This window comes from Lissotriton vulgaris, chromosome 11 (assembly GCF_964263255.1).
Source record: "Lissotriton vulgaris chromosome 11, aLisVul1.2, whole genome shotgun sequence".
NCBI lineage: Eukaryota > Metazoa > Chordata > Amphibia > Caudata > Salamandridae > Lissotriton > Lissotriton vulgaris.
This window is the reverse complement of record NC_141699.1, coordinates 939,901,469-939,927,129: the sequence shown is the minus strand read 5'-3', so window position 1 is coordinate 939,927,129 and position 25,661 is coordinate 939,901,469. Positions and strand designations below refer to the sequence as shown.

General features: G+C 46.6%; 1 protein-coding gene across 2 annotated transcripts in view; it reads right to left on the bottom strand.

Annotated features, from left to right (window-relative positions):
• PFN2 (profilin 2) overlaps positions 1–25,661 on the bottom strand; it is a 147,759-nt gene that overhangs the window by 2,724 nt on the left and 119,374 nt on the right. The gene's annotated exons all lie outside the window — the stretch shown is intronic.

Genomic DNA, 25,661 nt, shown 5'->3' with positions numbered 1-25,661 from the left:
CTTGGGAGAATGGTAGGAGGGAACAGTAAAGACAAGAAGCTGAAATTATTCAGAAAGCAAACACCCCGTTTGTCTCTAGTGTACAAACGATTTGGAAAATCCCTTCAATCGGCTGTATGGACTACTTTGCTGTTAGAAATGTGTGACCCAGAGTCAGCCCAGTGCAATTAGTAGGTTGGATTGCAAAAGAATAAGAGCATCCCTGAAGCAAAATATTTTTTTATGTCGAGACTGCTCCAGGAATATTATTAATTGTCCATAGTAATCCATCCTCTAGTTGAAGGACAGATATACAACAATGATGGCACAAAATATAAAACAAGCATATGCAGTCTTTTGTAAACATTCTACAGAAATTTGTGTCAAGTGGTGAAAGCTGATCATTGGTGGCCACCATATGATTGATTAGATGCAATAGTTTCTACATTATGAACCTTATCGTTGCAACCCCCTCCCCCCGCCCACACACCCACCAAAAAAAATAAATAAAGGTAGTCCGCCATGTTCCTAAACTACATTGGTAAACTGGGCAATATGTAAATTACAGTAACAAGAGTCATTAAAACTATTCACAATAAAGCGGTCACCACATTTCTGGTTAAAATAAATATATATTTAAACCTGAATTTTAAATTCATACAGAGTCCATCTAATATGGGAATTCTTTCACACATTCTTCAGCAGTTAAACTTTGAAATGATGCATTTAATTTTATTTGAAGTCCATGTTTTTTGGAGAAGACAGCGCTAAAAGCTGACTTGCAGCAGTAGAAGTGAAGGACAAGTTACTTACCTTCAGTAACGACTATATCCGGCAGAGACATGCTCTAGCTGCAGAATCCTTACTTCTGAACTTCCCAGGCATCAGACCAGAAGTTATTTCTTGCAGCACCCCCATGAGCGCTGGGAGGTGGCGTCGGTCGACTTCGTGTGATGTCGTTGGCGTCATGTTAGTCGTTATGACGTCAGCATAGACTATATAGGTGCCACCTAGGCGCACAGATATCAGTACTTTTCATGACTTTGCACACCAGAAGCAGAGCCATGAAGGCGACAAACCTATTTGTTTTCCATGGTTCGCGCAGTGACAAATGGTTTGCTACCGTAGAGCGCATGCACCGCTTCAGTCCGAGCAGTCGCGAGCATGGTGAGGGGCTCAAAGCCAGCATGGGTCTCTGAAAGCTGCCTGGGGGATGGACGAGAGGCAACGGGCGAAGGGAGGGTAACAGAGTAGAACAAGACCCACGAGGCGCCGATGGTTCTAGGAATCACATGCGCTTCAAATGCGCCCTTTAAGGAAGCAGATTTTCATATTCGGTCTCCGACCTGTCTGGCTGTTTCCCAGTAATGGATCTAGTTGGGGAAAACCATTATTTTTATGTAAAACAAGCATGCAGTGAACTTTTTGGCATCCCGCTTCGCGTGACGTCATTGGTGTCATGTTACTTGTCATGATGTCTGCATAGACTATTTAGGTGCCAATTAGGCTCACCGACATCAGTACTTTATGACTTTGCACCCCAGAAGAGGAGCCATGAAGCAGACCGTGTTGGATTTAGACACCTAGAGCCCGAAGAGCAATAGCCCTGATAAACTGAGCTGCAGTTTGGGGAGGATGGGTGTGTTGGTAAGGTATCTGCGGCTAGATCAGGTCTCTAGCAGATAAGGCGTTACCCAAGTTAAGTAACTTCTCCATCTGATAAGAGATACACAACTCCAGATTCCTTACCTTTGAACAGATACCCAAGCAATACCACCCTTGGAGGAGGGACTTCAGAAAAGTTTAAACCAGAATGTCTTGTAGGACCGAACAGCCAAAGAGGACTTCCCTATGGACCTGACAGTGTCTACGACTCCACTCTGCCCTATTTATTGCAAAACCACATGACAGTGTTGTTGCCTGTGAACACTTGAACCAGCCTTCCCTTGATAGATAGTAAGAAGGCTTTCAGTGCCAGTCGAATCGCATGTAGCTCCAACAGGTTTTGATGGAGCCCGGCTTCCACTGGAGACCAGAGTCCTCTGATCTCTACCTCTCCCAGGAGTGACATCAGTCACTGCTGTGAGATCTGGTTGGGGAAAGAAGAGGGGTGTGCCAGTAACCCATTCACAGTTTGTCAGCCACCACTGCAGGTCTCACGCAGTTCACACAGAAATCTGGGCCAGTTGGTGAGATTGCCCCAATGCTGCACCCACTAGAACTTCAGGTCCCACTGCAGAGCCCGCATGTGCTGTCTGGCATGAGTCACTTGCAGAATGCAGGAGGCTATGAGGCCCAGCAGCCTCAGTCAGTCCCACTGAAATCTAGGACAGAGGCTGAAACATCAGTATCATAGCCTGAATGTCCTGGACTAGTTGTCCGGAAGATCTGCCCGAAACTGCACTGTGCCCAGAACAGCTCCGATGAAAGGGAGTGTCTGGGAAGTAGTCAGGTGTGACTGACACACCAATAGTGAACCCCAAGGAATGCAGGAGGTTTGCCATAGTCTGGAGGTGGGAGACAACCTTTCGGGGTGAGCCCACCTTCAACAGCCAGGCATCGAGATAGTGGAAGACTGGAACCCCAGTCTCTGCAAATAAGCTGCGCCCACCGCCATCACCTTGGTGAACACCAGAGGGAAGCTAGTGGGGCCAAAGGGTAGAACAGCAAACTGAAAATGTTCGTGGCTCAGCGTAAACCGCAAGTAGAAACAATGGGCAGGCAGTATGGGAACATTAAGTAAGCATCCCGCAAGTCCAGCACTACCATCCAGACTCCAGGGGCTATGGCAGACAGAATCTGAGCCAGAGTAAGCATCTTGAACTTCTTCAAAAAGAGAAGTAGTTGAGAGCTCTGAGGTCGAGGATAGGACTAAGGCATCAGTCCATTTTGGGGACCCAAAAGTAGCTGGTAAAGCAACTACAGCCTACTTCTGGCACCGGAACCCTCTCAATAGCTCCCTTGGCCAAGCGTCTTAACTTCATCTTAAAGTAAAGTAAGGTGATCCTCCTTCAGCCTACTGTATGTAGGAGGCATGGAGGGAGGGGTAGTCTTGAAGGGAAGGAAGTAGACAGTTCGGACTATCTTGAGAACCCACCTGTCAGAGGTGATGTACCGCCAGTGGTGGAGGCGATGGTATCCTGCCACCAACTGGACGCCCATGATCCTGGAGGATCGGACTAGGAGGGTTTGGAGGCGGAGGAGAAAGGGGAGGGGAAGAGTTTGTGGCCTGAAATGACCTGGCCACCCGACCCACAGGCTTGGGGTGAGCCACACCCACGCAGAGGTTCCTGAACTTGCGCAAACCTCTGGCTAGGATCGGGCTAGTGCAGCTGGAAGTGCCTTCCGTAGTCTCAAAAGTAGCGAAAGACGGAAGGCCCGAGGACTTGGTCATAGCCTGTGACTCCTTGAAGAACTCCAATGACACATCCGCCCCATCTCCGAAGAGACGCGAGCCATCAAAAGGCATGTGCATCAGGTTGGCTAGGACGTACCCAGAGAAGCCATACGTTCTCAGCCAGGTTTGGCACCTAACACACACAGTCTAGGAAATTGCTCTGCCTAGCAAATCGGTTGTGTTGAGGCCACAGCGAATCGTAAACTTTGCTGCATCTCCGTCAGTAGCAGCTTGGGCGAGGATAGCATGGACCTACTCCAGGACTTGTGGCAGCACCTGCACAACAGTCTCCCATAGGGAATGGGAGAAACGGTCCAACAGACACATAGGGTATACTGACCGCAGTGCTAGACTGGTGGAAGAAAACATTTTCTTTCTACGCGATCCAGCCTCTTGGATTCCCTAGCTGGAGGTGCAGAAGAGAATGTGCCAATGGAGGTAGCTGCTTGGACCACTAAGCTCTCTGTGGTTGGATGCGATGTGAGGAAGGCTGGGTCGCCCAGAGCAGGGCAGTGGAGGCGGGCAATATTTCTATTCACAGAAGCCCCGGTGCTGGGTCTGCATCAAGTCCCTAGAAAAACGTGTCTGTATGGCCTTATTGAAAGGCAGCAAGGGTTCCTAGGTGAAGATACCAGTCTGCAAAAACTCAGTCAAGACATTGGTCTTGACCGCCTTAGTAGGAAGCTGCAGGTTGTAGACTCCGCAGCTCTACGCACCACAATGACAATAGAAGCTACGTCCTCAGTAGTTAGGTTAGGAGGGGAAAGCATGTCAGGCTCTGGAGAGGTATCCAGGCACTGGCATCACTCAGTTCCTCATACCAGTCCATTTCCTCCTCAGTATAAAGTGATTTCTAAGGGATCCTGCAGCCTCTCCTTATCTTCCTCAAATCCTAGCCCTCCAGAATAAGGCTGAGGAAACGACAGAGCCCAGAGGCTCCGCCGGCGACTGGTCTCCGCGTCAGTGGCTGCCCAACCGGTTCTGTGTCATCGGGGAAAAGAATGGGGCTGCCGCCATCGGGAATCAATGTGTCAGGGAAGGTCATGACCTGCACCGGTCGGGAATCAATCCAAGAGGAGCCAGGGTGCCAGGACTGAGCTGATGGCGCGAAACCCCATGGATCTCGTTCCGCTGAGTTCACGGGCCTAAAGACACGTCAGTGCAGTCATGTCGCCCAAAAATGGCGCACATGGTGTCAAAATTCCTTAATTTGGGCGGGGGTTGCGCCTGGCCCCGGAAAGGGAGTGAAAATGCGGAGCCGACCTCAGCACTTGTTCACGGAACGAGGCCTTGCACACAGAGACTTCTCTGTTATGTCCGGTGATAGACAGGGTGCAGTTAAAGCACACTTCGACTTACTATGCTACTCATGGTGCTTCCTACCGAACCCCTTGGAGTGGGAGAACAAAGACTTGGAGCCCCCAGACTGGTGCTCAGACCTCTCTCTCACCCGGGAGAGAGACTACTGAGGTGCCGGACGCCGTGCCACAAGCAGCTTTAGGGACTATCAATCGAATCTTTCTGCGCCATGGCCCGGCAGTCCGAGCACGACTTCGGGTCATGGTCGCGCTCCAAGCACCAAAGACACACCAGGTAGGGATCCGTGACAAACATGAGGCAGTGACTAGCACCACACAGTGTGAATCCAGAGGTCCTCTTAGACATACGGAAAACTTACACACCACAAACAAAGTTCGACTAAGTCGAAAAAAAGTCTAAAAAAATGACAAAGAGTAGCTGTCTTTGATGGATCTATGCTGGCTGGCGCAGAAAGAAAAGAACTGACATCAGTACGCCGAGGTGGCGCCTATATAGAGGACAGACGTCATACCGACAAACACTATGCCACACGAGTCAACTCCACCTACCGGTGTAGTGGTACTGCTCAAGAAAAGTCTTCCGGATCCAGTCTGGGAAGTTCAAGGGTAAGAAATCTGCGGCTAGATGTTTCTATCAGATGACAATATTACCCTGTGCTTACTGGTGTGTAGCTTATACTAGTGTAGAATCACGTTTTACAGACTTTCACCCCTAGGTGTGGGGTGCAGACCATTGGAGGTTTTTCTTCCAAGACTAATTTCGCAATATCTTTTGACCTCCACCCAATCCCACCACGCTCCAGGAAAAATACTTCACTTTAGAATGCACTCCCCTTCCCCCAAACTCGCAAGCGTAAGTAAAGCTTACAATGCAATTGTGTACAATTGCATCGTGCAAATAAACACCTTAATTAGCTTGTATCTGTGGAGGCAAAGAGCGCATGTGAATATACAGCACTACAAACTGACCATTACAAGGAAAGTAATTTTTTCCTTTAGTAGTATGTGCTGCTGAAGATTTCATGCTCTGCATAGACTACTAAACAATGGAAACCCCCTAAAGTGATCCCTAGCAAGTCAAGTAAGCCGATGTTTGAAATAAAGTTCTTAGTACCATTTGGCCAACACTCCAAAAGAAATAACGACAAACTGGCCATCACTTGCCAAACCTGGCATCGATATGGGATTTACCAAGCAAGGATTTGGAAAATACAACAAAAAAGAAGCTTACAAAAACTTGTTTCCGTCAATGTAACACATTAATGCTTTGTTTAAATGTCAAGTGTTCATTGCTTTTCGGCAGTTGTCAAAATTCAGAAAGAAAACTGGTAGGTACGCCAGTGATTTAGTCTACATGAAATTGAGAAACTATCTTGGATTTGTTCAAGACAACTCTATCCCTGTAAACCTAAATGAAAGGTTATTCTACTGCTGTTGGTGCCTACACCTCACTCTTCTTAACAGACCAACTTGGGTCTGGCTTGCTAAATTTGGCAGGCACAAATGTGCCATATTTTTGTGGCATGGACACAATGTGCCTGCCCCCAAAATCCTGTGGCCCAACCAGCACCACACAGCAAGCCAGAGCTATAAAGAGGGATGTCGACGCCACAGTGCAAATTACAAAATAAAGCATGCACTTTGGCACCATTCTTACAAGTCTCTTCCCAGCATAAAATACATTCTGATGGAGTGTGCTGTTAATGTGGCTCTTCAACGCTCCCACCATTTTAATGTAAGGTTGGAGGAATGGGCTGCTTACCACCTCCTTGCAGTGATATGTGTTTGATGCTGCTCTAAGCAGGAGGCCAATGCAGAGGGGAGGAGGGGGCAGTGACCTAGAAATAGGTGACCAGGAATGGCAGGGAAGAAAACTCAGGGGTGGAAGTTGAGATGGGCGGGCTGGCAAAAGGTGACAGGGGAATGATGACTGCAGGTGGTTATTCTGCTTTTTGAAGGGAGGCTCTGACTCCAAGTGTGTAATGCTGTCACCACACACAGGAGGGAGAATGAAACGCCTCTCTTCTGTCCATCCTTTTTTACTGGCCCAGCACAGGGCAATTAAAAAAGAGTATGTAGAAAACTTTACAACATTTTTGCAGAAGCATGTGGAAAAATCTCAAGTTTTACAGAGAAGCCTCAATTTTGGGATTTTTTTTGCGAATCATGAAATTGTAAATCCTGCAGGGTCTGTCTTCTATGACCGGTATGCACTGCATACAAATGAAGCAGCTCAAAAAGCGGCCCTCATAAGCATTGCCAGAACACTGAGGTCCCATGTATTATTATTATTATAGGATTTATAATGCGCATGGCTGACCCAGCAACGGCTTTGCGAAAGGCAAGAGGCTTCTGGAGCCCCACTGATGGGAGCGAATTCCAGAGTCTGGCCGCAAGAGTTCTAAAAGAGCAGCCTCCAGCTCATGTGATACTTGGTGGTGTTTTTGGAGGAACAACTCTCTAGACCCTTCATGATGACTTTAATTTTGAGTAGAGGTGCGTGTAGCCTTTTTGGTGTTTAAGCAGCCACTGCTGCTAAACTTAACTAAATGGATGTGTAAGCCAGTCCTGCCTTCTAAGCAAAAGCGGTAACAGGTCAAAAATGAAGCCTTGCACCAATGCCATTAACCCCTCCCCTGCTGATGACGGAACCGCTCCGTCATCAGCTACAGTTGAGCTGTGCTGATGACGGAGCGGTTCCGTCATGGCCCGGCCGCCGCGCCTGCGCGGCAGGTTTAATGAGCGGGGCGGGTCATGACGGAACCGCTCCGTCACCAGCACAGCTCAACTGTAGCTGGTGACGGAGCGGTTCTGTCACCAGCATGCGGCGGCCGCCCCGCCCCTTTAGCGCTGCGGCGGAATAGCCGCCGCAGCGAAAGGGTTAAAGGATTATGCAATAATGGACAACACACTTCAAATTCGCCACATAACATACACATGAAGTAGGCTTAAGTGCCTTCCACAGGATTAGCATAAACTTATCAGAAAGGTTGCGCTGCCCCTAACTCTTATTGCTTTAGGTGCCAAACTGATAGGTTTGTTTCCTGAAGTTTGCAGGTCTCAACCTCCTGTGGTGTTGTGTTACAAGATCAGCTCTGGTGAGCAGCTTCTTTGTGGCTGGGCAAACATTTCTAGAAGCACTAGGAACCACAGCGATCTTCTCATTGTTGCAATCATGAGTCATCAATGCTTGCTAGAGCTTCCTCACTACATATGGAAGCGGAATGAGTGCAAAAAGATGATATGAAAATATTCCTGGCCAGCTCATCTTTACTGCATTGCCTATGAGCTGTGAGTGTAGGTACGTGGAGGCAAAGTGTCGGCATTTTGCACCCGCAATGGCAAACAGATCACTTGTGGAAGTTTGATTTTTAGAAGTATGCCAAAGTACTTAGGGATTTATTGCGCCTTCAAGTACTTGCTAATGTGTCCTGCAAAGTCATTGATCTCCCTGGCAAATGGGCCACTAGAGGCTGCATCAGATTGCATAGCCCAGTGCCACGGTTTTATTAATGTAATGCATGTTGTCAGGTATCACTAGGACTTTTATTTTCCAGAGGGGTGTGTAAAACACTGTACAAGGCATCTGTGGCAATTGTCATCTGTAGCCAAAAGGTCCAGTAAAGGCCTGCCCAGAGACAAATTTTTATTGTTTCATTGGAGGCTGTGCTGACCCAGGGCACTACCAACACTATATATTCCCAGTGATTCTATGCTACTAACCTCTGCCTGGTCAGACACTCCTGTAGTGGGCGCACATGCAGGTTGCTTTCACTATTACTATATAGAAGGCCATCATCCCAAACAGTGTCATTACAGTTCTCACAAAGGATAGGTTATCTGAAGAATCAAAAAACCTTTGAGGAAGAGATACTGCTGCTTTAGTTGTGTGCTAGGAATTTCTGGCAGCAGCTGCTCTTTCTCAGCCAATCATCCAGATAAGGAAACACATGCATGCACTCCGTCGAAAATATGGTACACTTACCAATAGGCATTTTGTCATCACCCTTAAAGCGGTTATGTCCCCCAAATGGTAGAACCTGCACTTGGTAGTGTTGTCCACATATCAATGGTGGTGATTTGCCCAATGAAGATGTAGAACAGAAGGAGTCAGGTCCTAGGCGGGACTGAGGGGGGCTGGACCGTAATATAATGAGGAAAAATAGAGACTGCCCAAACCTCATAGAATGTTATTTATGTCATCCAGTGTCCATGCCCCAAGATTTACATTGGGAAAACAAACCAGCAAGTAAATCTCCGCGTTAGCCAGCACAGGTCCAGGATCAGAAAAAAAGTCCTCACGGCTCCCATGGTGGAACATTTCATCGATAAATCGCATACAGAATCAGAATTCAAATGGTCAGTACTGTTTACAATTGGTACAGCGCAGCGCCCGGCTGATGTCGACAAGGTGCTACTTCAAAAGGAAGCATACCGGATTCTTAAATTCAATAGCACAATGACAGGTCTTAACAGCATGTCTGAATTATCAAGAATCGGACTGCCGTTTCCGACAATAGCCCTTTTCTGAATAGGCATTTGCCCCCTTCTGCCTTGCGTCAAATCTTTGTTCATATATTTTAAGAATAAGGGTGGACTCTTGTTAATTTCCTGCCCCCAAAAATGGCTTTCCTCGCCCTCACATTGGATGTGATTAACAATCTTGATATTTTCAACTCTCCCCTTACAAGTGTAAATAGGATCGATTTGACTCTGCCTGCTGATATTTGTTTTGGGACTACATTTCCCAAAATGCAATGGGACGCCGCTTGTTCCTTATTTATCATCCATTCAAGATGGCCCCACGTAACGCCAGGCATTCGTTCGGAAGCCTCGCATTGCGGACATTCACTGTCCTGGACAGGTAAGAAACAAGCTCCCTCTCTGGGCTCGTAAGCATTTGAATCCGACCGCGCCCGGTCTCGAAATTCATTCTGCCCTTGTTCCCCTTCACAGCGCGCCACGGAAACGGAGCATAATTCAAGCGCTCCGTTTTCGAATCCTGGGCCGCCACGACACACGCCGCCAACCCAGGTAGGCTTCTGTCCACCAACACGCAATTGTCCACATAAGTGTTGGCATACCTGAGCCGATTTGATATTCATTTTAATTCTCTAGGTAGGAGAATTTCTTCAAAACGCAACATAGACTGGAAAGCTTTCTTTCATTGAACACAAGACGCAAGGTACGGGCCGTTTTCTAACTAATGTCATTTTTCTACTAATGAGGTTTAAAAAACAATACTAGCCTCTGTTCTTATCTAATAGGAATACAAGACATATACCTCGATCTCCACCCTCTAAGAGGCGCCGGACGTTGCACATAGAAGCAGGCATTGATTCACAATATCCCCCCTTTTGGGAAAATGAGAATGCATTTTATGAAATTTCTAAAACACATGCCGTATCCATTTTTAGAATTAAACCTTTGAGGTGCCGCCCCTGTCCATCGATCAGTCCTTAGGAGCCTGACAAATACAGGTACCCTCTCTTTTTCCACAACCCCATGAATTATATTGATTCATGTGAGGATTGGCTTTCAATATTGTTTCATTCTTTCTTTACACAGACAACTCACAAAGCCCTGATGAGGGTTCGAACACGTTTGACTCGAACCTGAAACGCGTCGGCACTCTGCAAGAGCGCATTAAAACATTAATTGTGCCTATACTAATGAATCAACATTGTTGAAGCTCTTGTTCTTTCACTTCGCTTTGGTTGTCTCAAAACAGGAATTAATGTGTAACCATGAATTATTAAATGTGTTATTATTTTTGTTCTGTGCTTTTACGTATTTCATGCATTGTTGTTGATAATTGTTTGCATTTGTATAATCACTGTGTTGATTGTGTGGGTTTATCTTTTTCTTGTCCGTTAAAACTTTTTCTAAAATATAAAAATTATGAGTAGTGGGTATAAATAAAAGTACCTATACATGTGTCATCGAATTACACTTGTATCTTCTTTTTGAATCATTTTTCATTCTATGAGGTTTGGGCAGTCTCTATTTTTCCTCAATGAAGATGTAGAAGCATGCTTCAAATCAAAGGTTGCCATGTGGTCTCTTATGGAGAACAGAATTTTTAGCTATTGCACTCTTGTCACATTCGTACGCATGGGGTAGAGAATAGGCCAGAGGGTACCATCCTTTTTTGTAATGTCGAAGCACAGCAAGTACAATCCTTTGCCCCTCTGGTGTATTATTATTATTATAGGGGTTTGTAAAGCGCCTGGTGACGCCTCCCGGCGTGTCCCCGCGCTGTGGAGAGAGAAGTATTAGAAGGGTGGAAGCCAGAAGCAAGCAATTAGAGAGTAAAAAGATAAGTTTTAAACAGTTTTCTAAAGGATGTCTCATTTTTATCCTGTCTGATATTCATGGGGAGGGTATTCCACTTCTTAGCCGCAAGAGTGCAAAAGGACCTGCCTCCCAATTTAGCCTTTTTTGGGCGCGTTGTTTTGAGCAGACCTGTTCCCTTGGAACGTAGGGATCTGTGGGGTTCATAGAGCGAAGCTAAATCAGACATGTAGGAAGGGGCTTTGTGATGAATGATCCTGTGGCACCAGAGGAGTGCCTTGAATACTATCCTCTTACTGATAGGCAGCCAATGCAGGGTATCCAAAGAAGGTTTAGAGGGAGCTCTACGAGGGAGTCTTAGCACAAGGCGTGCTGCTGAATTTTGCAGGACTTTCCTAATATTTTTTTCGGAAGTGCCCAGCAGCAGCACATTCCCATAATCTATACGGGAAGCGATAAGTGCCTGAGTCATGGTGCGCCTGGAATTCACTGGAAGGAGATCCAGGGTGCGGCTAAGCGTTTTCATGACTCCAAAACACTTACCAACTGTTTTTTTGACATGACTGTCATAGGAGAGCTTGTTGTCTATCCAGACACCCAAATTCTTGGCTTCCTGACTGGGAGTCGGTACTGGTCCCAGACATATAGGCCATCAGTCTTTGGTCCATTTAGTGTTGTTCCCACCTATTATGAGCACCTCTGTTTTTGTTCCATTTAATTTGAGGCAGTGCTCAGTCATCCATACAGCCAACTTGCACATACAGGATTTGAAATTGTCGGCCTCGGAGGAGGGAGCTTGAGACAGGGAGATCAGGAGTTGAGTATCGTCGGCGTAAGAGACAAGCTCTACGCCGAACGATTGGACCACCTCTGCCAATGGTGCCATGTATAAGTTGAACAGGGTGGGGCTCAGGGCAGAGCCCTGAGGTACCCCCTGTTCTAGTGTCATGCTGTCTGAGAGAAAAGTCCCTCTTTGGACCTGAAAGCTTCTGTTGGTAAGGAAAGCTTTCAGCCATCCCAGGGGTGCTGAATGCTTGTACTTGAGCAGTTGTTGATGTTCCTGACTGATTGCGTGATGTGGTGGTATACTTAGGGTGGCACTCCATCCAGTATCCTTGTTGAACCACAAATAGGGCCCACTTGCCTGAGGTAATTTCCTGTCAGCGTGAAAGGAGTACCACAATCCTCCCAACGACAGGTGTAATCAGGGTACATCGTTGTAAAGTCAATGTTTTGAGGGGTAGGCCCCTTTCAAGAGCAACAGTTGCCTTTACCACAACCACTGACTAATTTTACCCAGTGGAAAGGACTTCACTCTCTTGGTAGGATGGTGCTGTTTGAAGCCTGGCCACTGCGGTGGTGTGGCAGGCCTTGCACTTCCTTGTATCTGTTATTGTTGAAACCCAGACTTAGTAAGATGCATCTAGATTGCTCCGACTGCTTTGGAAGCATCTGGATCTTTTATTTTTTCCAGTACAACCCTGCCAAGTACCCCGAATCAGGTGTGACTAATGCATTTAACCTCTTGGCTGCTAGGCGTTTTCCCGCTGTGTGCTGGAAAATGCCATTTTAGTGGCACTATGACGAGCTCAGCTCGTCATCAGCATCGAAAGGGTTAAGTGTGGTGGGCCACATTACTGCACTGAAATTAAATGAAAAGTCACGCATTACAGCGCCTCCTCAGCTGTCAAGCTTAGCCAGAGCACTGCTAATTCACCACTGACTGAGTAAAGCTGAAATGGCAACGAGCAGTCCGCGCTGCTCCGGGGTGGGGGCGGGGTTGCAGTGGCTCACAGCTCTAGCAAAGCTACTACACATGATTCTGCTACAATGTAACAATATTACTGGCGCTGCACTACTGGATACATTCACTGACCTCATCACGAGGAGTCATTACCCAGACAGCCAGGACACACTGAAGAGAGCGTCGTGTCACACTTATAGGGGTGTGTGGCCGCCTGCACGGGCAGCAGTTTATGAATAAAGTTTCAGAGTTGTGGGCCCCAGCCGCTGCTTTAGTGGTTCCAGGCTCCACATTTCAGATGACTGCATTCCACTGTACAATCAGCCTTATGAATGCCATGCCCAGCAAGGAGTCGAGTTCGAGGACAGGACCGCTACTGCCTGGGAGGCTCCTGCAGCCGGGCCCTTACCGAATTGGCACTCAGTCCACAGATGAGCATTTTTATAGTCATGATTATTTTGAGCTGCCTGTGTAAGTGACAGCAGACCTCTGAAGTCCGCTTCTGCTCACAAAGTTGAGTTCAGCATAACTTATGGAGTGAGTATCACTAAAATGTTTGGGGAGAGCCTGGTACAGGTCCAACTACTTTCATTTTCAGCGATGAACGTTACTAAGTCAGCAGAGCCTGTACTGACTGGCTGCTGCTTTGTGCTCTACCTGTGTTGCTCATTTTCCTTCAAGAAGGCTTCCCAGCTATTGGCGGGTAGTGTGTGTGTGTGTGTGTGGGGGGGGGGGGGGGGGGGGGGGGGGGCGCACAATGTGCAGGATCCTGAATTTTGTTTTTGTTGTGGCCGCACCATAGGGAAGTCAGGCAAGAGCATATCTTTAACATGGCTCTCCTGCTTCTGGCCCCCCTCCCCATACACAACACAACTGTCTTTCAATGCGCTGCTGGCCGCCCTTATATTAGGTTGTGCACATGCAAGGAGCTGAGAGACCCCCAAGTACATACCACTTACAGGCTACTAGATTTCCCATATCTAAATAAGTTAAACTGTGCCTGGGCTTTATCACCTTGGATTAGGACTTGATTTGGCTCCTGAGAAAGTGTCATTCATAGTCTTTGAAATGTCACTCAAATGCACTGAAATAAATGAAAATGTCACATCGCATATTGAACCATCAGTAGCTTTGGAAGTATAGTGTCAACCTGAGATCCCAAAAGATGTCCGCCATCAAAGGGAACATATATTAGTCATTTCCGGGCTGTAGGATGGAACCTTGACCCCATTAGTCACGCATGCATTTGATGCGATATCCACCTCTCTAGAAGCAGTTTCTGCTCAATCTTTTTTTTTAGGGGGTGGGCAATGAAACGAGAATGGAGTTTTTGTTGTGTTGAATTGTGGCATTCAGGGAGGAATTATGAGAGGTTTCGAGGTCGAAGATTTTTAAAGAAAAATATCTTACCAACAATAAATGGCAGGAGTGTGCAGAACATGTGATCTACACCAGAATGAGCTCAATCCATAAATGTACTAACTTATCGGCTCTGAAATGTGCATTAAAACCTACAATCATTAAGTAGTTTCACAGACTATGACCCTGCCATGCACCAGAAAGTGTATTCAAATAAGTCCTTTCAGCCAGAATGTATTTTAATAAACCAGGTGTAAATAATGACATCTGTCTGAATATTCCTCACACACAAAACACCGAACAGTTGCCATTTGCAGTATTACTAATCTGTTAGAACCACCTTTACACAAAACATCATAATGAGAATCCCATTATAGTGTTATAGTGACGCAGAGTAAAACCAGAACTTTCATACCTTTCAAACTTCTTGGTAGATTAAAGTATGTGCAGCACAACTTAAGCTGCCAGAGATGAAAAACATTGGCTCTCCAGTAAGACTTGGTACTCGATAGCCCAGTGTCTATTAATGAGATGTATGTTATTGCAATGCCTAGTCAATTGAAGAAATTACCAAACTTCAGGTGAGAATGTCTAGAAGTCCCCTCCATATTGAATCTCACTGGTAACCATTACAGATTGTCAAGAAAATGAGCTTTATAATCCAAGGAGTTGACATGCTTTAGGTTGATTAAAAATTAGCTCAGTTACTGGATACTAGGAGTTGGAACCATTTTAACCTTTAGTGCAGCTGTCGGTACCTTCCCAAAGGTCACACTACCTGTACAGTGTAGTCGTTGGGAACGTATTGTCAGCCACACAAGGAAAGAAAAGGTTTCTCTGGCCCTTCGCACTGATCCCTGCAGGAGGTCCCTTTACAGAGCTCTTCCCCCTAGGGGATCCCCCTCTGAAACTCATCCCAACACAGGCCCACGCCACTGAACACCAGGAAGTAGTTCTTTTGGTGAGGGAGTGTTCATTGCTGCACCCTTACTCCCTCCCTCCAACTAACTATGGGCAATACAGTCCTGCCCTCCGATGGAATGGCGTAAAAAAGGACAAGGGAACCCACCTCACTAAGGAACCTGGGTGGGTAAATTGTCAGAAACCGTGGTTCCTGTGGAATAATAGAATCAATATAGATAATAAAGTGCAAAATCGCAATAGAAGGGTTACAATTATGTCATGAGGGCAAAGAAACCACATACACCTAATATGATAGTCATTTTAAATTTTACAAACAAAATTCTATATACCATGAAAAAGAAAAATGTGCGTAGTGTCCCCAGTGAGAAACCGGAACCTAAAATACGGGCGACATAATTGGGACAGTTTTTTTTACAAGGTTTCCTAGGTATTCAAAAAAGTCGACCATTTAGCAACTCAATCCATAATATACAGAAGCTATATACAATAATGTGAGCTGTTAATGGTTAGCTTTCTTTGGTTATCGATGACGTTTCGACCCTGTACGTGATCTAGGGTCTTATCAGGATCTATGGATTTAGGTACATCTAGGAAAAAAAAAAAATAAGCATATGGCACATGCATGCACAAATGCGACCAATTGGGTAAAAGGTCCAAAAATCAAAAAGTACCAGACGGCTAGAATGCGCAGCCGCGTGAGGTGTACGTGCCAACAGTGGGTGAAGGAGGAAAAGGAAAAAGATACTCACGAGGACACCCAGGCGGGTACGGATTATGTGAGAAGAAAAAGAGAAGAATATTAAGTATAGGGACGGCAGCCAAGATGGTAGAGGAGCTGTAAGGGCTATCTGTACTAATGATAATACAGAACCATACCCCAAGTGAGAGGGAAGGCTGGGACTCTATGGGTAGCGGAGCACTGTTACTGTGTGGATGATACACAGACGTGTATGAAGACTGTGATGAGGAACTCTGTTAATAATGGGAAACAATTAGGGCCTGCGCACTTCAGGTGTGGTTCTATAAAGTGAGTACCTCTGGGGAATGAATTTACCTGGAGTTGGTGTTAATCACAGGCAGTGCTGTCGCGCTGACCTGTGAATCATGAATGTTCAATATAGTGGTCTGTACCCGAGAATAGCAGGGAGGGTCAGAGTTATATTTGGTTTTACTGCATAACAGCATTGCGCGGTGGAGCAATGGCAGGCAAGGCCAAAGGTTCTTACCTACATATGGTATGGAGCCCATCTATAGAGGCGAGTATTTTTCAATGAAGACAAAGCCTGTAATTATCAGACTATTAGTGAGACAACAGGGAGAGGGAAGCTACTAGAGTTCCTATGTGTGCGCAGCATCATCATCAGGTTCTTTACCTTCAATAATAGCAGTCCTCAAAGCGTGTGACGATCCACTACACGGGCAGCACGACAGCATCCGTCTCGTCTGCTGCTGGCCAAATGACAGTGAGCCTGTGCTGACTCTGCGTTTAAATACACAATCTCCCGCCGAAAACTGGAATGACCGGCAGGCATCAGTTGAGTGCTGCAAAACCATGTCATCCATTTTTCGGTAGAAAAAGTAGGAAGTGAAGAAAGACCGGAGATTGAAAGGTCAAAAAGAAAAGAGAAGTTAAACGCAAGGTAAAGGATAGGCTTACACTGTGGCATAAAACGGCTGCGACACAGAAAAGGGGGCATTTTAAATGATGGAAATTGTCCTTTCAGAGTTTATGTAAAAAACGGATGCAAAAGCGGTTGAAAAAGTGACTAGAGTATCCCATGCAGCAACCAGCAACCATGTGGAGCTGAAACCCCATTAGACAACAGATTTCCAGATGGAGGAAAGTAAAAGGGGTGGGGGCAGTCCACCGCTGAAGGGATATATAGTATCTGTCAGCCACCAAACCCCCTCTTTTTTCCGACCATTATGTCAAAGAATTTGGGGACATTGTATCCTGGTGTGACAGGGTTGCCTACATGGGAGGCTTGATCCAAGCCCTGTGGAGTTTTGCGCCATTCATCCTAAGGCCTGGAGGGAGTGATCCGACAAGCTCCTTGCCCGCTTGACATGCCACTGTTTGATCTTGGTCGTGAGGAAGGTCCCAGGATCGGTTGCAGAGCCATCAATCTTAGTCTCAAAGTTGCCCCAATTCGGTAAAATACACTAGAAGTCGAAATGGTCTTCGACTTCACCTCATCTGTCGAAGTCATCAGAAGAGACGCAAGAGTCAAGGCCTGGCTCCGTGGTTGAGTCTCCAGTCTGATCCCAGACTCCGACACAGAACCAGATTGGCATTGTCTTACTCAGATTCTGGTGCCGACTGGAGCCCAAGCACTATTCCTATGGACAAGGACTTAGGGGAGATTGGGAGGGGCAACCGGACCCTTACGAATACCAGTCCCTAGAGCTCAGTGAGGACACTTGGTGTGAGGAATTGACAGAAGCTAGTGTACTGGACAACTCCCCAGATACTGGCTAGGTCTCTCCTCCTTCGTAGCCAAGGAGGAGGGAGACTCGATTGCTATGGTGGTAAGGGGGGGGGGGGGGGGGGGCGCGGCAGCAGAGGTTTCGGACCTTAACCTACCCACAGTGGCAGCCAAAGCTAATGTCTTAAAAGAGGTGCTTCGGCCAGTAGTCACCCCTTTAAACCTCATCTCCCATTTAATGAAGCCCTCCCGGACATCCTGCTTGGGGCCTGGTACAAGCCAAACACAGGGGCTCCTGTGAACAGGACAATTGCCCACTGCCATCTCCCCTGGGGTCCCCAATTTTTTCATCTAAAACCCTACGCCAGAGAGCTTGGTGGTCCAAGCCTCAACCTCCCAAGTAAACTTTGGCACACTCTCTGCCACCCCACCGGATAGAAAATCCAAAGGGTTGGACAGCTAAAAAAAGAAAATATTTTTCCACCAGCCTGGCACTGCGGCCTGTGAACACCACATGTCGTTTGGACTGCTTCTCCCATTCACTCTAGGATTCGGTTGTGCAGGTGCTGCCTATGGAACTTGAAGGCCGGCTCAATCCACTTCCAAACTGTGGCTGAAGGGATAGATGTAGCCAAGTTTAGATTTAGGCTGGATGGACACCCCCAGATCGCTAGGCAGAGCATTTTTGTTCGTAGCCTTACGGTGCCACACCTGGCTAAGCACAACAGTTTTCAGGGGATGTTCAAGCTTCACTTGTGGACATGCCCCTAAGTGGCTCCTGTCTCTTCAGAGACAAAGTGAACTCTGTGCCAACTTCAAGGATAGCTGGCCTACAGCTAGGTCCTCGGGCCTTTCCATGGTGCCTCACCAACCTCAGTCCATCTTTCACTCCTTTCATGGCCACAGAAGGAGTTTGCAGCCACATCCCTACCCGCCCAGCCACAACAGCATGCAAGCTTTCCAACCCCTGTGTGGCAGAGGATGCGGAATTCACAGACCCCATGGGCCGAACAACTAGTGTGAGGCAAGATATGCCATCACCTGCATCACTGGAGGTAGACAACATTGGACTGCGGAGTTCTCCAGACTATCCACGTCCCTGAAAACTGGATGGTAACATTGGACTTGTGTACTTCCACATTCCCTTCCTGCCTGTCCACAATGGTCCATGAACACTTTGTTTGCCTGGCTCTGTCATGTATCCCAGTCTGGCCAAGTAGGAAACTTTGCCATTTTTACATATACACTGCTTCTTCCTAAAGTTGCCTTCACTTTCCACATCAACGTTTGACACACATTTGCATTCTTGACATACTGGGTTTATTTCCTGGAAGCACTGACCTTGCTTACAGTAACAATCTTTGCAGTAACACTATCATATTGCATTAGCATTAGGTACAAGGCCTGCATGTAAGTTGTACAAATGCGTTTGTTATGTACATCCATATAGCGAGAGCTATCTGAAGAATATAAACAATGGCAGACTAATCACAACTTCGGTCCAAGGAAAGGATGCCCTTTCCATAAACAAACATGTTTCCAGGTGCAATCAGAGAAGGCACTTTGACTTAGAGGGGTCTCTATATGCTGAGGCTTTTGCCCAACAGCTGACCAACATCTCCATGAGGGGTGTTCAGTTTGTGACCAAGACTGGGTCCTACATTCTTACCCACCAGGTAATTGGGCTAGATCATCCAGTAGGGGGTTTCTTGGCAGATCATACACCCTAGACATCCTGCATAGAAGGAGTACGCTAGATTGTCATTTGAAAGGAGTACGCTTGTCATTTGATATTCTTGCACATATACGTTGTTTCAGCACAACAATGGAACTATTTGGTCTGCTCACTGTCCTGGCGCGTATTACAACATTCATCTGCTTCTCTCTATTGATCATTGCTGCACATATATTGTACACAAGAATCACTTTGGTTTACTAAATATAAAAAATGTTCCCTTGTGTATTCTTTGTAGATTTTCTCTGAGCAAACTAGCGCATAAGTGTGTGATCGGTCACCACAATCCCGGAGAGGTCAGGGTTGTCATGTTCAACTGTTCGCTACCTCTTGGTTTAGGGGGGTTATGGTGGCACTGAGCTAGCTGGTACAAGGGAAAACATATCCTGAAGGGGTACACAGAATCGGCCAGGCACCATCCTAAAGTCTATGTCGTCCACAAACGTGCAGCTCCTACTGATTAGTGAAAACTACACAAAGGCTCACCTTTGACAACACCACCCTTTGGATGTTCACCAAGGTGATGGTGGTGGTTGCAGCTCATCTGTGGAGATCAGGAGTGCCAGAATTCCTATATCGATGACTGGCTGTTGATAGCGGGCTCATCCCGGGGGGAAGTCTCCCACGTCCAGACTATGGCAGACCTCCTGCACTCGCTGGGTTTCACTATCAACATGCTGAAGTCACACATGGCTCTCAGACATCCCAGAGCTGTATTGGACATGGTGCAGTTACGGGTTTATCCTCCTGACCGGCGAGTCCAGGATATTCGGTCTAGGATACCAAAGTGTTAGCCCCTTTAGGGGAGACTGACCGAGGCTGCTGGGCCTCATGCTTGTGACACATGCTCGCTGGCATATGCATACTTTGCAGTGGGGCCCGAAATTCCAGTGAGGGGAGACATTAGGAGGAATCTCTCAGACATGATCCACATCTCGGAGGGTACTGCAAAAGATCTGCGGCGGCGGCTAATGAACCGCGATTGGGTCAGGGGCAACCCCCTCTCCCTTTAACTAGATCGGACAGCAGTGATAGATGTGTCACTCCAAGGATGTGGCAGTCATTTGCAAGACGTGAAGAGCAGAGGCTTCTGGCCTCCAGTAGAATCTGGACTCCACATCAACCTGCTGGAGCTCAGAAAGATCCAGCTGGCATTGAAAGCAAGCCATTCTTTTCACAATCGAGGGAAGAGTAGTGCAGGTATTCACAGACACCACCACCCGAAAACAATATCCAAATGGTAGAATGAGCTGGTGACATTAGATCATGTTAATTCAGATAGTGTACCCCACACGTAGATTATGTTACCTGCCACCCACTTCCCCTCAGTCTTGAGCGGTTTTTACTAGGGTTAAAGCATAAGAGGAAGCACAGCCTCTTATGTAATTAGTGTTGTCAAATCTAATGTTGTGTGGCATCCTGGTACATTAAGTGCCACCCCAAAGCACAGACTATGGAAAAAAGCTCTGGATTTGTCCAAGTTAAGGATGCATGGTTTCCACTAGAGAACAATCAACTACCAACTTTATACGCAAGAAATTAAAGCATGGATAGGTCCTGGACTTTATTGCTTATTCACCAGATAAAAACAATTTATAACATCAATATCTACAGAACAGAGAAGGAGATTATGTAATGGAAGTGTCTGAGAAGCTATTGTAGAATCCCAAACAAACTAACTTTCTGCAGTCAATTGCGCGTTTTAAGCCTAAAACATTCATTAAAAACATCACTTTAATGAAATTGTCAAAATATACCCGATACAGTGTCTTTAACAAACCAATCTCCCCTTCTGGAGAGCTGGGTGGCACTAATCAATTGTAAATACTGCAAAGTACTTAAGGCACCGTTAATTCAAACATATTAGTACATGGTGATTATTGATAAATATGAACTAATATGACTATGTTGGTGATGAAGTGGAAAAACTCCATTAACACCAAAGTTAAGCTGATTGGAGCAATCCATGGCACTCTAACCATAATCAGTCTAGATATAAAGGCACCATTTCTTGAAATGAAGTGGGATTGGTCTCTTGCATGGCAACTCTATTACTGACTTCCCATTTTAAGATGCAGAAGAGTTCCACTGCCTAGTCTGGATGTTTGAATTCAGGCCGGCAAATATTGATAAGTCTTTTTAACAGTAGAAGACAAGCATTGGCAAAGCCAATAGGTCTCATCTATGCAAGAGCTATGCCTTTGGCAATGTGTTTTAGCTATTATGTACACCAGCGTGGCAGCAAATTCAGAAAGGCTAAAAGTTAGTGGAGCGGGGCAGACAGGCAAAGAGCGGGGAAGATTGGGTGGGGTAGATTGAGATGGTGTTGATTGGAGTGGGGTGATGTAGACTGCAGTAGAATGGAGTGCATAGGAGAGTAGTAATTAGGGTGGGTAGGGTCGATTGGGTGGATTATGGTATGGTAGACTGGAGTGAACTTGATAGGAGTGAGGCAGTTTGGAGTGGGGTACAATGAAGCGGAGTGGAGTGTGGTAGATTGGGGTAGAGTGGAGAAGACTGGAATTGATGAGTGGTGTAAGTGGTGGGAAGTGCAGTATTGTATTGTGGAGTGAGTGGCATAGACAGGCGTGCCGTGGAGCTGAATGGCGTGGAGGGATAAATTACTTACCTGTAATCCTAGTTCCCTTCCAGGGGTATCCTCAAAGTCATAAGCACTGAATATTCCCGCCCATGTGCAGGACCCCGGAAATAATATCAAAATATATACGTAAAAAACACATATCTCGTACCAAATATATGTAAATACATATATAATTTTTCTCACACCAATGCAGCTCCAAAACAAAGGCTAGACAATGTAAACACTTGTATATGTACAGCAATTAGAAAAGGAAACAAAAAACACATTAGGTCAAATAGTCCTTGAACTTTGTGTTTTAATGAGTAAAAACACTCATAAGCTGCATTGAAAAGTGAACACAGAAACAAAGCATTTTCAGTTAAAATTGGCACTGTGCCTTTAAGGCAGCCATGACCCCAGCTTCCCATCATGCCTCAGGGTGACAGTTAGGTCAGTTCTTTGCATAACCCTGAAGACAGGGCTAAACCACAAGTCAGAAACGTGCATCTCTTAATTACCTGGGGAGGCGGGTGGATGTGCTTATGACTGATGGGGATACCCCTGGAAGAGAACTAGGATTACAGGTAAGTAACTTATCCTTCTCTTCCAGGGGATCCTCATCAATATTCATAAGCACTCAATAGAATAGCAAGTCCATCAACCACCTGCAGGTAAAAGAAGTACATGACCCAACGTAAAAAGACCAATCATAACAGCCCAAATTAGCTGTTGAACAGATTCATCAAGGAGGCCTGGCCTACCTGGGTATCTGCTCTCGTGTCAGAATCAAGACAGTAATATCTGGTAAATGTATGGACCTCTAGGTCGCCGCCTTACAAATCTCAGACATGGGCACATTGAGGAAAGTCGCAGTCGCATCTCTTCCTCTGGTGGAATGCGCTCTGGGAGAAACCCCCAGGGGCTTCTGCGCCAGCTGGTAAGCAAGCTTAATACATAAAACGATCCATCTTGATATAGAACGCTTTGAGGCAGCATGACCTGTTCTGATCGATCCATAGTTAAAGAGATGATCAGAGTGACAAATAATCTTAGACCTATCTAGATAGAAACTTTTCAGGTCTAAAGAATGCAGTGCCATCTCAGCTGGTGTAGAGGGACTGGGAAAGAAAGTGAGCAGAGAAATAGTCTGATTTACATGAAAATCTGACACCACTTTAGGCAGAAAAGATGGATGCGTCCGTAGTACCACTATTCAAATGGAACACCGTATAGGGTTCAGAGGAACAGAGAGCTTGAATCTCGCTCACTCTGCGAGCTGACTGGATTGCTACCAAAAAAGCTGCTTTCCACGAAAGATGTTGTAAAGTAGCTTTATGAATGGGTTCAAAAGGTGGACCCATTAACTGCGATATCACCATGGAGGAAAAGGAGGACGCACTGGAGGGTACACTTTCTTCAACCCTTGTAGGAAGTCTTTGACAGATGGTAACTGGGAAAAAAGGAGGTTTGGGAAGGTGACCGCCTATAAGCTGTTATAGCAGCGAAGTTCAAACTTTAAACCTGCTTTAGCCAGATATAACAAATAAGGAAGAACTGCTTCTTCCTGGCATTGAACAGGATTACGATCATTCTGTATACACCACATATAGAATAGCTTCCACTTGCATGCATAAGAATGCCTTGTGAAGGGCCGCCTTGCCTCTTTTAGCATGAGCATGCAGTCCTCTGGCAGCCCTAGATGTCCGTACTGTTTGACCTCAGGAGCCATGCTGCCAAGTTCAGTGACAGAAGGTTGGGGTGGTGAATCCTCCCTTTCATCTTGGACAACAGGTCCGGCCTGCATGGTAGACTCTTGTGAGGAGTCACTGACCGGTGAAGCAGGTCCGTGTACCACCATTGCCTCGGCCAGTCCAGGGTGACGAGGATCATTGTGCACAAGTGTGTTAACTTGCTCACCACCTTCGGGATCAGCGGAAGGGGTGGAAAAGCGTACACAAATTCCCCTGACCAGTCGATCAAAAGAGCATTCCCTCTCGTCCCTGGCCGGTAGAATCTGGAGGCGAAGTCTTGCATTTTGTGTTTTGGTCGTCCGCGAACAGGTCTATTGTGGGACGACCCCAGGATAGGAAAAAATGTTCTACCACTGCGTCGTGTAGTACCCAATCCTCCTTGTCGTCGAAATGACGGCTTAGAGCATCCGCCCTCACATTCTGCTCTCCTGGGAGGTGGACTGCTGTGATGGACAATTTGCGAGCCAGAAGCCAATGCCAGCTCAGTTGTGCTTCCAGCGTCAGAGTTCGTGAGCGTGTTCCCCCTGCTCACGAACGGTGAGCAGGGGGAACGGTGTTGTCCGTCTGTACTAGAACTGAAGCTTCATTAATCGAGGGAAGGAACGCCTTGAGAGCTAGGTGAACTGATCTCAACTCTAGCATGTTGATGTGGTTGGTACTTTCCTTTTGCGACCACAGACCTTGCACCTGTAGTTGACCCATGTGTGCTCCCCAACCTAGAAGGGAAGCATCCGTGATCAGCGTCTGCACAGGTGGAGGTTGATTGAACAGAACTCCCACCTGCATATTTTGTCTTTTGGTCCAACATGGAATGAAAGCTCGAGCTGCGTCAGAGAATAATGTGATCGTCCCAGGGAGCTGATTGCTGGTCCCATGTGTCCTCCAGATCCTGCTGAAGAGGACGCATTCGAAGTCTGGCATTCGGGACCAGGAAGATGCAGGAGGCCATCGACCCTAGTAGGGAGGTAATCCGGCGCACCTTCTGAGCCTTGTTGCGAAGCACCAGCTGACATTTCTGGGTTATCGAAAACTGTCTCTCCTCCGAAGAGAACACTTTTCCTACTTCGGAGTCTAGCAGAGCTCCTAGGAAGTGAATCTTCTGGGTGGGTTGAGAGACTGATTTTCTGAAGTTAACATGTAGCGATAGTCGCTGGCAGAGCTCGCTGTAAGTCTGGAACGGACCTTTCAACAGCCAATCATCCAGGTATGGGTATATGAAGACCCCTCTGCGGTGTAGAGCGGCTGCTACCACTGCAACACACTTCGTGAACACCCGGGGAGCCAACTTCAACCCAAACGGCAGGACTTTGAACTGATAGTGAGAGGTCCCTACCCGGAACCGAAGAAATCTTCTGTGACTGGGGTGTATTGTAACATGATAGTAGGCATCTTGGTGGTCCAGCGAACACATCCAATCTCCCCCCTGAGGTGTGGATATATTTGGTGAAGCGCCAACATGCGAAATTTTTCCTTTTTTGACGCACAGATGGAGAGATCGCAAGTCCAGAATGGGTCTGAATTCTTCTTTTTGCCCCTTTTTTCTGACCAGAAAATATCGGGAGTACACTACTTTTCCCCTTTGAGACACTGGCACTCTCTTGATGGCTGACTTCGAGAAGAGTGGCCACTTCTTTTTGCAGAAGGTGTAACTGATGATTTGATGTTGCCATCGGGGGAAACAGGTGGAGGCTGTTGACTGAAACGAAGACAGTATCCATTCAGAAGTGTAGATAACACCAATCTGTCGTTTGTGATGTTTGGCACTCTTCCAAATGACCCGCAAGGCTTCCCCCCACTGAAGTGGTCCACGTCGCAGAGGGAAGGAAAGACTCATTGCTTTGACTGAGCTTTGCCCGTATTGTTGCCCTGGCGTGGATTCCCTCCTCCTCTGGAATTACGCTTTCCTCTATACTGGGACTTTTGTTGACCCTGCTGGTCTGGACTCTTCTGCCAGTTAGTGGTTTAAACCCGCTGCTTTGAAGAGCCCTTGTAAGAGCGGTATTTCTTTTTGAACTCTTTTTTCTTTATAAGCCCTACCGCTTTGAGAGTGCCCAGCTCTGTTTTCATGCGCTGCATCTCTTCGTCCGTGCTCGCCCCAAACAATGAAGTCCCTAAAAAGGGCAAGTTCAGAATACGCGCTTGGGCTTTTGGT